The sequence below is a fragment of the Gossypium hirsutum genome, chromosome A09, assembly GCF_007990345.1.
Source record: "Gossypium hirsutum isolate 1008001.06 chromosome A09, Gossypium_hirsutum_v2.1, whole genome shotgun sequence".
Lineage (NCBI taxonomy): Eukaryota > Viridiplantae > Streptophyta > Magnoliopsida > Malvales > Malvaceae > Gossypium > Gossypium hirsutum.
The window spans coordinates 78,676,121-78,689,491 of record NC_053432.1 but is presented as its reverse complement, the minus strand read 5'-3'; positions in this window follow the sequence as shown (position 1 = coordinate 78,689,491).

Genomic DNA, 13,371 nt, shown 5'->3' with positions numbered 1-13,371 from the left:
CCACTAGTATCATTCCAAAAAAAAAGGAACACAAGTACATTATAGTCGAAATTATGAGTAAAAAAATAGTTTTCAAATAAAATTGTCATTTATTGAGATGCCAAGTTATCCTAGCCAGAGAGAGTCAAATGAAACCAAACGGGATTCTAGCAGGTGAAAGAATATGAAACTCCACACAATTTAGCCATTTTCGCAATCTCAACTCTGTCAAAAACACGTTTGACATCTTCTATCTTCATGTACTCGCAATAGCATGGTGCTTGTTCCTTCATCTTCTGGCAACAACCGGCTGATGGAGGTGGCTTCTTATACGCATTCAAGCATGAGCTATACTCTAAAGGGTTATCACATTTCGGCCCTGGCGCTGCCTCTGCACCCGAAAACAACACCACCACTAAAGTCACCACACACAAAACAATAAGGGAAAACCTCTTCATGTTTTTTTAAATAAAAAGTTAGCTTGTTGGGTGACTAATAATGGTAATTTGTGTTGGTGTGTTTTTTCCAATGAACTTTTACACAGTTTATAGCAGTTGGATTATTAGTTGCCGAGAGTTTTGGACAATACGTGTAAATGTGTAAATGTTGTAAAAGGATATTGTTAGGTTTACTATTTTTGTAAGGGAGATAATTTGTGGTAAAAAAAAATTGAAACGTGCTTACAAAGCCGAGAAAATAGCTTAATCTTTGAACAATTTAAATTTAAAATTAAAATTAAAATATTTTTTTAGAATATTAAATTTTTAATTTTAGTTGTTATGGTTTTTTTATTGGTCTCAATTATTTAAAGAGTCACTAAAAAAAGTAAAATAGAAAATTAAAATCACTAATAAAATCAATCAAAATGATGGTATGAGTAAAATATTTTATATCGCTGTTTATAAAATTATTATCCTCTTATTCATTTTCCGTGAATTCATTTTCCTTCAACTGGGTTTATTTCACGGAAAATGACTTACAAGTCATAGAAAAAGAGGCTCATTTTCCTAAAATTTTTTGAAGTAACAATCTACTTTGAGGTTTAAAATCTTTAATTTAGATATCCTCAAGGAAAGTAGCAAAAGTCGAAACATTAACTGTTTGGTCTTTTGGATTATAAATTTATCCACCCTTACTCCGTTTTGGACAACCAACAAGCATGCAAAATTCTATCCGTGCTTCCAAATTTTTTTGTATCTTTAGCCAACACGTAAGTTGGGCATCCCCAATTCCTAAAATGATTTAGGCTTGGCTTCATGTCATGCCACATTTCATATGGATCCTGAAGTGCTTCCTTAGTTTTTATGTAATTTAAAATATCGCAAGTCGATATGCTTACCCCAAGAATGATATTGGAAGTTTTGAATAACTTAGCATTGAATAAATCATATCAAGCTAGGTTTTGTTCCATCTCATTGCTATGCCATTCTGTTGTGGAGTACCCTGCACAGTTAATTGGGATAGTATCTCATTCTCTATGAGGTATCTTATGAACTCGTCTGATATGTATTCCCCACGTCGGTCAAACTGAAGTGCCTTAATAGGTAACCTAATTGTTTCTGCACTTTCACACTAAAATCTTGAATTTTTTTTAAAGTTTCACTTTTGTGATGCATTACGTACACATACTAGCTAGTATCTAGATATCTAAAAAGTTTACAAAATAATTGTAACCAAATCTTACACTAACGTTCATGGGACCACATATGTCGGTATGCACAAGTTTGAATGATTGAACAACCCTTGTACCTTTTGCATTAGAAGATTGCTTGGTTATTTTACGTTTCAAGCAAGATTTACATTGTGAAAGATGTATCACTTTAAGTAAACTTAAAGTCTCATCTTTAAAAAGTTTATTCATTCTTTCTTGTTTAACGCGATTAAGTATTAAATATCATAAGAATCAGAGTGAGAAGTTTTAAGTTTCTCATTCACAAGTTTGGTTTCAAGCAGTGAATAGCTCTTTTGTGTAAGAAAATAAATATTATTTTGCACCCATCCATTACGGATAAGAACATGATTTTTATGAATTGCAATCCCTTTATTAAAAGTCACAAAAAAACTTGCTTTAAATAAACATGCAATAGAAATTAAATTTCTCCTAAAACTAGGTACATAAAAAATATCATTTAAAATAAATTTCCTAAAATTATCAAAATACAAATGTACTTCTCCCACTTCTTTTGCTGCTACATTTCTCCCATCTCTAGCAAGCAACGAGAGATCCTTATCACGGAGGCTTCTCGTTTACTTAAACCCCAACAATAAACACAAATATTATTAATGACTTCAGAATTAATGACCCAATAGTTTATTGAATCTACCACTAAATAAGTTTCATCAACTGAGAGTTTCATACCACATTAAAGATTCATTAAAAAACACTACCATAAATATAATAAATGTTTTATTGTATTAAATAAAAAATTTTATATTTTATATTTTTAGTTCTGACGAGAATAATATTCTACTACAAGCAATCCATTTATTTCAAACCAACCTATTTCTCATATATTATTTGATTGACTAATCCTTTATATTGTAATGTGTGAATGGCTAAATGTTTTGGTAATTCCTCATTGGTGGATGAATCAAGATGATTTTGAATAAGAGTTCTAGAATTTTGTTCATCCCTCATTGAAATAATATCTCGGGGCTTACAACGATAACTTGGTATATCTACTGTAAGCCATTAACTAAAATATGTCTATGGTTAACTAATTGACGGGCTTGAGGAAAAGCTGAAGCCAATTATTAAGTTGGCTAAGTTTTTTTTTTAGGTTTTGAAAAATGGGTTTAGTTGTTATTGGGTTAGTAATTCAATATATATAAATATAGAATTATTATTTAACATATATAATTAATATAATCAGATTGTGCTCGGGTAAAAAAAAATTTGCACAGATCCCAATCATATAGAAAATATGCCTTAAATTTTACCCTAACCCATTTTTCGGCACCATATATTTGTCCAAACCCTTCCATTTTTCAAGCAGACCATCGGGCTTGGGCAGGTAACTCGACCAATTAACAAGTCTGGTTGTCACCATTAGCTGACCGAAGCTCAAAAAAGAAAAAATTGAATAGTTAGGTGATCATTTTGTAATTTTTCATAATTCGATAAGAAATAAAGAAATTTACTAAAAGTTGAGTGACTACTAGTGTATTTTACCTAAATAAATATTCAAATAACATATATTTTTATAATATAATAATTTGATCTACACAACTCATTTCTCTTGTTTTTTTTTTAACTATAACAATGTTTTCAGAACTGGACGACGATTAAATCAGTTAAATAACTATTTTTTTATTTCGAACTATTCATCTAGTTTGATTAAATAAATTACTTAAAGATTAAAATAAATATAAAAATACTTTATTAGAGAAAACCGATTCAACTACTGCCTATCGGTTCGTGGGTCAACCAATCTAACCCCTCTAATTATACTACTATCCAGATCAGTTTCTAATCTAACCAATCCAGTATAGTTCAAACAAAATCTAGATCATTGTGTAGTTCTTTTTGCATATATATAACATGAATCAAGACAATAAAGGTAAATAATAGCAAACCACCAGTATTATTCCAAAAAAAAAAAGAACACAAGTACATTATAGTCGAAATTATGGGTAAAAAAATAGTTTTCAAATAAAATTTTCATTTATTGAGATGTCAGGTTATCTCATCCAGAGATAGTCAAATGAAACCAAACGGGATTCTAGCAGGTGGAAGAATATGAAACTCCACACAATTTAGCCATTTTCGCAATCTCAACTCTGTCAAAAACACGTTTGACATCTTCTATCTTCATGTACTTGCAATAGCATGGTGCTTGTTCCTTCATCTTCTGGCAACAACCGGCTGATGGAGGTGGCTTCTTGTACGCATTCAAGCATGAGCTATACTCTAAGGGGTTATCACATTTCGGCACTGGCGCTGCCTCTGCACCTGAAAACAACACCATCACTAGAGTCACCACGCACAAAACAATAAGGGAAAACCTCTTCATGTTTTTTTTAAAATAAAAGTTAGCTAGCTAGGCGGCTAATACTGTTAATTTGTGATGGTGTGTTTTTTCCAATGAACTTTGGCCTAATTTATAACAGTTGGATTGGTAACTGCCGAGAGTGTTGAACAAAACGTGTAAATGTGTAAATTTGGTAAAAGGATGTTGTTAGGTTTACTATTTTTGAGAGAGATAATTTGTGGTAAAAAAATTTAAAACGTGCCTACTAAGCGGAGAAAATAGCTTAATCTGTGAACAATTTAATTTTAAAATTTAAACTAAAATATATGGGTTTTTTTTATAATATTAAATTTTTAATTTTAGTTATTATGATTTATTTTTAATGGTCTCAATTATCTAAAGAGTCGCTAAAAAAAGGAAAATAGAAAATGAAAATCACTAATAAAATAAATCAAAATCATGGTGTAAAAGCCCAAATTTAACCGGGCTGAAAGCAGAATATGAATAAATATTTATTTAAAAAATGTCCATTAAAGTCTATTTACAAATAAACAGGCCTCAAAGCCTAGTGAGCCCAAAGCCCGTTACACTTGTAACCTAATCAGGCCCAAACTACCCAGCAGACCCACAAACACCCGTGACCCAATTAAAACTAGCTAGCCCAAATTCAAAAAGCCCAATTGGCCCAGCTTGTTACACCAAGGCAGCAAACCCTAGGGTTTTTGCCTTTCTCCTCGCGCCGCAAGTAGAAGCTTCCAGAAGCAATTTCAACGGATGCGTCTGCTCGTCTCCCACGATGTTTCAGTAACCCTCCATCAGCACCGTGATCAGTGCACGCGTCTACACCAGCATGGTCATTGCCGGATCCCTCGCTCAATTGCCTACAAGAAAAGGAAACAAACAGCAGATACGCGAAAAAGTAGAGTAGAAAATGGCAAGGAAATCGCAGCACATCAGTCAAAGATACAATAGAAATCAGAGATTTCTTTCCTTATGTAACAAATCCGTAGGCTATAAAAAGCCTTTGTAACTCTTGTAACGATTACACACACATGCATACAGAAATAAAAAAAAAAAAGAGAATACAAGCAGTTTCAAAGAAAAGGTGATTTAACTGTGTGTTTTTTTCATTTTAGAGCATATGCATGTATGTACATCATTTTAGCAAAAAATAGTAATTTTTAAAAAGGGGAAGAGATTACCTGTGGAAGGACGAGGATTTTAACCCTCAGACCACCGTACAGGGCGGCGCGTGAGCGCGTGAGGAGACCCCTGGATGGAGGCTCAGCAGCTCCGGGATCGGCCCCCAAATCCTCTTCCAGAGGATTTTTTCTTTTTTTTTGAAAACGGATGTTAAAATGATTTTGGGGGCGAAGTTTGATTTATATAGTCTATTTAAAACGGTGTCATTTTACAACTATAGGATCCGCGCATTGACCCAATTACCCGGGGAGGATCCGCCCATTTTTGAGAATTGGGTTAATTACCCAATTGGTCCTCTCGCAATTTTTTATACTTCTAATTTCATTTTTTATTTTTTTAATTTGGTATTAATATTTTAATTCTATTTCAATTCGACCCTCCCAATGATTTACAATTGTATTAGGGGAAACGGTGACGTTTTGGGAAAAGGGGCAATTTGCCCAGTGAGTCCCTTTAATTTTGCGCGCGTTTTAAATAGGTCCTTAATTCAGTTTTATTCCTTTCAAAATTCGCCCCATAATTTTGTTAAACTTTAAATTTAGTCCTATATTTATTATATTATTCCATATATATATTTTATTATTCGTTTATTTCTAATTTTACTTTTATATTATATATTATAAAATTATTTTATTATAAGTATTATTTTTAATTATATATTATTATTACTTATTATATATTATTTTTCTTAAATTATTATTTTACATCTCTTATATATATTATTATATTTTCATATATTATATTTATTAATTACTTATATATATATTGTTACTTCATATTATATCTATTTTTTTTCTTATATGTTCATATTACATTTTATTATATAATCTTTATTATATTTCATTTTTATATTATTTTATATATATATGTTATGTATATTATGTATCGCAAATTAGATTGTTTTATATATATTATTTTAAAAATGTAAATTATTATTATTAAATCATATTTTTAACTCACATTATATACACATTTCATTTTTTTATTTATTTACTATACATATATTATTTCATTTTAAACTAATATTGTTATATTATGAAATCTCTTACATGCTTTCAAACCAATATATTGTTATATAATTATTATTCTTTTATTCTTGTTACTATGTTATTATATTATATATTAAATACTATTGATATGAAATGTCTTGTTTTTAATTGCATGTATATTTTGTTAGCAATCAATCATTTTTTTTATTAGTTCTTCTATATGTTTTGTATTGTATGTATCATGTATGTGTTAAATTTTTTATTATAATTATATGCATATTGACATTACATTTATTCTATTTGTATATCATGCATTATTTGATTATGTTTGTTTTTATATCACGCATCATTTAAGTATTATCTCATATGTTTATATATCTTGTTTATCCGTTCTCGATACATGCTATATATCTTTGTTTGCATTTTTTTTGCTTTATATGTATTATTCTTTATATCGTAGTATTCTTTTTTAATCTACCTAGTACAATAATATATCATTATGATTTAATACAATTCTCCACACATCATCTTTAAAAAGACAAGGCTCCAAAATTTTCAAAAAATATAAAGGCAATGCTTGGTGTTTGAAAATTTCGAAGAAGTAGTGCCCTAACTTATTGGGTTGCAACTTTTCTCGTTAAGTTCGAATAGTCAAGTACCCTTCTAAAGTTCTTAAAGGATTTCAAAATATAAGTGACTGTCTTGGAATTGTAAAGTGATATGTCCTAACTTACTGAATGTAACATTTTGCTATTTTGAGATAGAGATTTCTAAAAGGCTAACTTATAGTCAATACTTTGATACAAGTAAACCCAAATTTTCAAATACTTTAAAGAGGATTACATCTTAAAATTTTTAATTTCCGACATTAGAGACATTTTGATAATCAATTAGGTACCAATTTTTGGGCGTTACGAGGGTGCCAACCCTTCCTCATACGTAACCGACTCCCGAACCCATTCTTTTGATTTCGTAGACCAAAACCAACGATTTTAAAACAAATGTTTTAAAGGTGATCCAATCACACCTAAAAAGATTGGTGGCGACTCCCGTTTTCATTTTTAAAGTCGATTCCCATTTTCCAAAACTCGATTTAAAAATAGTTTCGACACATGGTATGAGTAAAATTTTTAGATCATTGTTTATAAAATTATTATCCTCTTATTCATTTTCCTTCAGATGCGTTTGTTTCACGTAAAATGACTTACAAGTTATTAAAAAATAAGCTCATTTTCCTGAAATTTTATGAAGTTACAATCTACTTCAAGGTTTAAAATTTTTAATATAGATTTCCCCAAGGAAAGTAGCATAAGTCAAAACCTTAACTGTTTGGTCTTTTGGGTTATAAAATAATCCACCCTTAGTTCGTTTTGGACAACCAACAAACATGCACAATTCTATCTGTAAGGTTTTGTTCCATCTTTCTGCCACGCCATTCTATTGTGGAGTACCTCGCACAATTTATTAGAATTGTATCTCATTCTCTATGAGGTATCCTATAAACTCGTCCCATAAGTATTCCCCGCGTTGGTCAAACTGAAGTTTCTTAATAGGTAAACCTAATTGTTTCTCCACTTTCACACTAAACTCTTGAAACTTTTTAAAAGTTTCACTCTTGTGGTGCATTAGGTACACAGACTAGTATCTGGAATAAATGTTTATAAAGTTTACATAATAATTGTAACCAAATCTCACACTAACGTTCATGGGATCACATACGCCAGTATTCACAAGTTTTAATGATTGAACAGCCCTTGTACCTTTTGCATGAGGAGATTGCTTTGTCATTTTACCTTTCAAGGCAAGATTTACATTGTGGAAGATGTACCTCTTTAAGTGAGCTTAAAGTCCCATATTTAAAAAGTTTATTCATTCTTTGTAATACCCCGAAAATTTTTACATTAATATATTATCCGTGATATAGTAAAATAAGGAAATAAAGTGACAAAAAGGGAATTTTTGAGTGATGTCAATATTGAGAAGTATATTATGATATATTAATTCAAGAAAGGACTAAATTGTAAAGATGAGAAAAGTCTTGTTGCACAAGAGTAAATACTAAAAAATTAAGGGGTTGAAGTGTAAATATAAAAAAGTTGAAGGACTAGTGGTGACAATATTTTAAGGGTGGAATGATCTAGAAACCAAGAAAAATTGATGAATTAGGACCAAATTGAATAGGTAAAAAATTATTAGGGACTAAATCGCAATTTTACCAAATTAAGTGATGACTCAAGGATGGAATTCTAAAATATCATGAAGGGCAAAATGGTCAATTAGTAAGAGAGAGAATTCTAGAATGTAATGATTATGTTGATGATATTTTAAATTAATTAATTAGATAAATATTATTTTATTAATATTTTATGAGATGTTTATTATTATTATATTATTATTTATTTAGTATAAAAGGAAGGAAAGATGAAGAATTATCAACACATTTCCTTTCCCATGCAAACTAACGTAAGATAAGAAGAAGAAAAGAAGTTTGCTTTCTTTACAATTTAGTCCTTCCACCAAAAATTCATTATTTTCACCTAAAAATTGAAAGAATTTCCATAGCCATCAAGAGAGAAAGATAGCAAGGAGATGATGGGGAGCAAGAATATCAAGTCGGATTCAAGAAATCAAAGCTGGAGGAGAGAGAAAAATCAAGTTAAAGATTGAAGTCAATAAGAAAAGGTAAGTACATCAAGATTTCAATATGTTTCTAAGTTTGTTATTATTGATAAAGCATGGAAATAATGTTATAGTAGAGTTTTCTTACATAAGGTCCTATGTTCTTGATATGTTAGTGAAGAAAAAATAAGAGAAAGTGATGAGAAATGGTGTAGAAAAAGAAAATAAGGATGTTATAACATGGTAATTAATATCTTGTACTAAAACAGTTTTGGACAGCAGCAGTAGTCTAACTTTGAAAAATCATAAAAAAATTGTAGAAATCTAATTATAGGATGAATAAAATATGAAATTAAATATTATTAAGTCTAGTTTCTTATAGAAGAAATTATGTAAGCAATGGAATTCTAAATAATGAGATATTATGAATTTTGTGAGACAAGGTCAGAATGATTTCGGGTTCCCCTGTTCTGAATTTGTAAAATCATAAAAAAATTGGATAAAATAATTAGAGGCTTAAATTTAAATTTTTAGAATCATGAATGAGTCTATTTTCAATAGAAACAAATATGAACATCATTCGAATTCTGTACAAGGAGATAATTAATTTTTAGTGAAGAAGGGTCACAACTGTCAGACAGCAGAATAGGGGTAACTTTAAAGAATAAACTGTACTTATTTACTAAACCAAAAATTCTTAAAATTTTATGGTAAGAATATATATGAGTCTAGTTTCAGGGAAAATTAACGGATATTAATTTGGACTCCTATAGCTCCAGATATAAATAATTTAGTGACCATGACACAGATGGACAGCTTGAATATTCATAAAAGTAAATAATAAAGATTATAGATAATGTTACTTACAAGTGTGCTACATACATCAAGGATGTGGAATGGAGAGGAGGAGGAGGAAAACGTATATGAATATTCATTAAGCATGGCTAATTTGCATATTTTAGGCTTAGGGACTAAATTGAATAAAAGTAAAACTTTATGGGAAATTTTGTAAAAATGTCAGAAATGACCAAATTGCATGAAATGGATTATTTTATTATTTAAATTACAAAATTGAATGAAATTATTAATTTAGTTCAAGATCGGGGGAAAACATGTTTTAGGGATTAAATTGAAAAGTGTTGAAATTATGGAAAATTCTGATATTTTATAGAATTCATGGACTGTTATCAATATATATGAGAATAATAGCTGGAAATAAGGATTAAATTGCAAGAATTTTATTTTCCTGACCCTAAGGACGAAATCGTCATTAATTAAAAGTTTAGGGGCAAAATGGTAATTTTGCCTAGAGCATTAATTAAATGCATTAGAAGATGAAATGAATGAAAATGATGATCAAATTTATTTATAAAGATCCGGACGACTCAAATATGAGACTTGATCGTGGAAAAGAAAAGATATCGGATTAATGAAATTATAAACACAAACAAGCAATGAGGTAAGTTTGTGTAACTTGAATTGTATTTTAAATACTTGAAATATGTGGTTATGTGATGAAAATATGATTTGAATGTTCAATTCATGATATTTGATGAAATATTGATAATACTCGATATAAATTGAAAATAAATCTCAGTTGAATGAAAGGAAAATTCGATGGATCTCTGAAAAGGAATTGACGGTAAAAAGGATCTAGCCCGGACCGGTGATCCTATTCTGATATAGCCCTCCCGAAGAATACGTGTAAAATGGATTTAGCCCGGACGGGTAATCCGAATTAGGGTCTGAATTTAGCCTGGACTGGTAATTCAGATCCAAGCTCATTAGAGTAATTGTCGTTGCAGAGGATTTAGCCTGGACTGGTAATCCCGACAATACTCTATGAGTTTATATTACAGGGGATATAGCCTGGACTAGTAATCCCACTGTAAGGATGAGGTTCGCGGGAGTGTGCTCTCTGATATGAAATGTGTAAGACCATGGTTGAAAGATACCATGGCAACCTGATATGAAATGTGTAAGACCATGGTTGAAAGAAACCATGGCAGCCTGATATGAAATGTGTAAGACCATGGTTGAAAGATACCATGGCAACCTGATATGAAATGTGTAAGACCATGGTTGAAAGATACCATGGCAACGTGATATGAAATGAACAAGACCATGGTTGAAAGATACCATGGCAACATGACAGAAAATGAGTAAGACCATAGTTGAAAGACACTATGGCATCATGTCAAAGATAAATAAGACCGTGGATGGGAGACGCTCTAACATCTGTTGAACAATTGATATTCAGGTAATATGTATCAGATGACGAATGGTTATATGAAATAATTATGAAGATAGATAAACGAAATAAGTATAAGTACATGGAATATAATTTATGTTAAGTTTGATATAAGCTATTACCGGAATAAATATACATAAAATATATAGAAATGATGGAGCATGAAATATTGATATAATGAAATGAATGATATATGCTTATGAAGAAACGGTAAGAGCATGATATGTTTCATGACATGTACATATATGATTATCTTTGATATGTTGATACAAGGAAATTATGTAAGTTGAGACTATTATTAAACTCAAGTGCGATATGTCGAGAAAATAGATATATCAATGTTGAATTTATATGAGATATGTGCAAGTATACTAACAATGTTGCTGTTTGATGCTTATACAAGTGTCAAACTGTTGATTGAATGATAATATATTTATTTATATGATGCATTGAATTGATAAGTATTTAAATTTTTTTTAGTGATCTGTAAATGATAGTAATGCTCTGAAACCCTGTTCTGGCAGCGGATACGGGTTAGGGGTATTACATTCTTTCTTGTTTAACGTGACTAAGTCGTAAATATCATAAGTATTAGAGTGAGAAGTTTTAAGTTTCTTATTCACGAGTTTGGTTTCAAACAGTGAGTAGCTCTTTAGTTTAATAAAATAAATATTATTTTGCATCCATCCATTACATATAAGAACATAATTTTTATGAATTGCAATCCCTTTATTAAAAGTCACAAAAAATTTGTCTTGAAATAAACATGCAACAGAAATTAAATTTCTCCTAAAACTAGGTACATAAAGTATGTTTTTTAAAATGATTTTCCTAAAATTATCAAAATACAAATGTACTTTTCCCACTACTTTTGCCGCTACATTTCTTCACGCATCTCTAGTTCGCAATGAGAGATCCTTCTCACGAAGGCTTCTCATTTACTTGAACCCCTGCAATAAACACAAATATGACTAATGGCTTCAGAATTAATAATCTAATAGTCTATTTAATCTACCACTAAACAAGTTTCATCAACTAAGAGTTCCATATCACATTAAAAAATACTACCATAAATATAATAAATGTTTTATTGTATTAAATATAATTTTTAAAATTTTATATTTTAAGTTCTGCCGAGAATAATATTCTACGACAAGCAATCCATTTATTTTCAAACCAACCCATTTCTTATTGGTAAATGCCAAAAGTAAATGTTTTAGCCTCATTCTTAAAGCATTTTTGGATGATTATTCGATTTAAAATGGTGAATTTTATGCCCCTAATCCTTTAAATTCATGTTTCTATATTTAGGAGAACATTTGGAAGAAAAAACAGCGAAAATCAAAAAATTGGAGGAATCTTTAAGAGCCACACAAGCCGGGCCATTCCATATTGGCTGGACACATGTCCTCTACCGTCAATCGTGTCGTTTCCATTCCTTCCCCGCACTTTTCCCTTTCCCTTTCCTTCCCCTACCGTCGATCATGCCATTTCCTCTATCGTCTGTTTTTTTCCTTCCGTTCTAACCTTTTTCACCTGCGCACCACCACCATCAGTCCTCTCACACATCCTCACTTGCGCCTCCATTCACCATCGCCGCCAACAACCACCGTTACCACCATTTGGCTCAACCCTATTCTTTCATTTTATTTTATTTTATTTTGTTTTTTTTATTATTTTTGTTTTTATTTATTTTCTTATTATTTTAATTATTATTACTCTTATTATTAATATGTTTATTTTGTTTAGTATTAGTATTCTTGTCATTATTTTATTATTTTATTATTCTAATATTATTAGTTTTAGTTGGTTAGTTTAATTTATTTATTTTTGCCTCGATAGTATTAGTATTAGCTCTAGTTTTGTATTCGAAGTAGATTTTGGTTAGACTCGTTGTGATTCGACTTTCATCGTGAGGTGGTTCGCTTGCCAATGTGTTTTATTTCATATGTCGATTTGTCTATTTGCTAGATTCATTTTTTGTGGTTTTGATTTTTGGTTCTCTGATATTTGGTTATTATATTTTATTTCAGGTACAAAATGCAAAAACTACAAGGAAAAAATAGGGTCCACACTCATTCTAAGAAAAGAAAAGCCACTTAGACCTCATCTTCATCCTCTCCGATCACAACCACTCGTTACAAATACCTCACCTTTGACCATCCACCCCATGAGGAGAGGTACCAGAATATTAAGGATAGAGCATTGGGCATGGGCCGGCGTGTAGATTGGGACACCCTCCAAATTATGAGCTTATTCGCACTGATTCATTCTCTTTTAATCGCAATCCCATGGGAGTGATTCTTCACGATCGTCGAGTCTACATATGTTGAGCTTACATTCGAGTTTTTCTCCACAT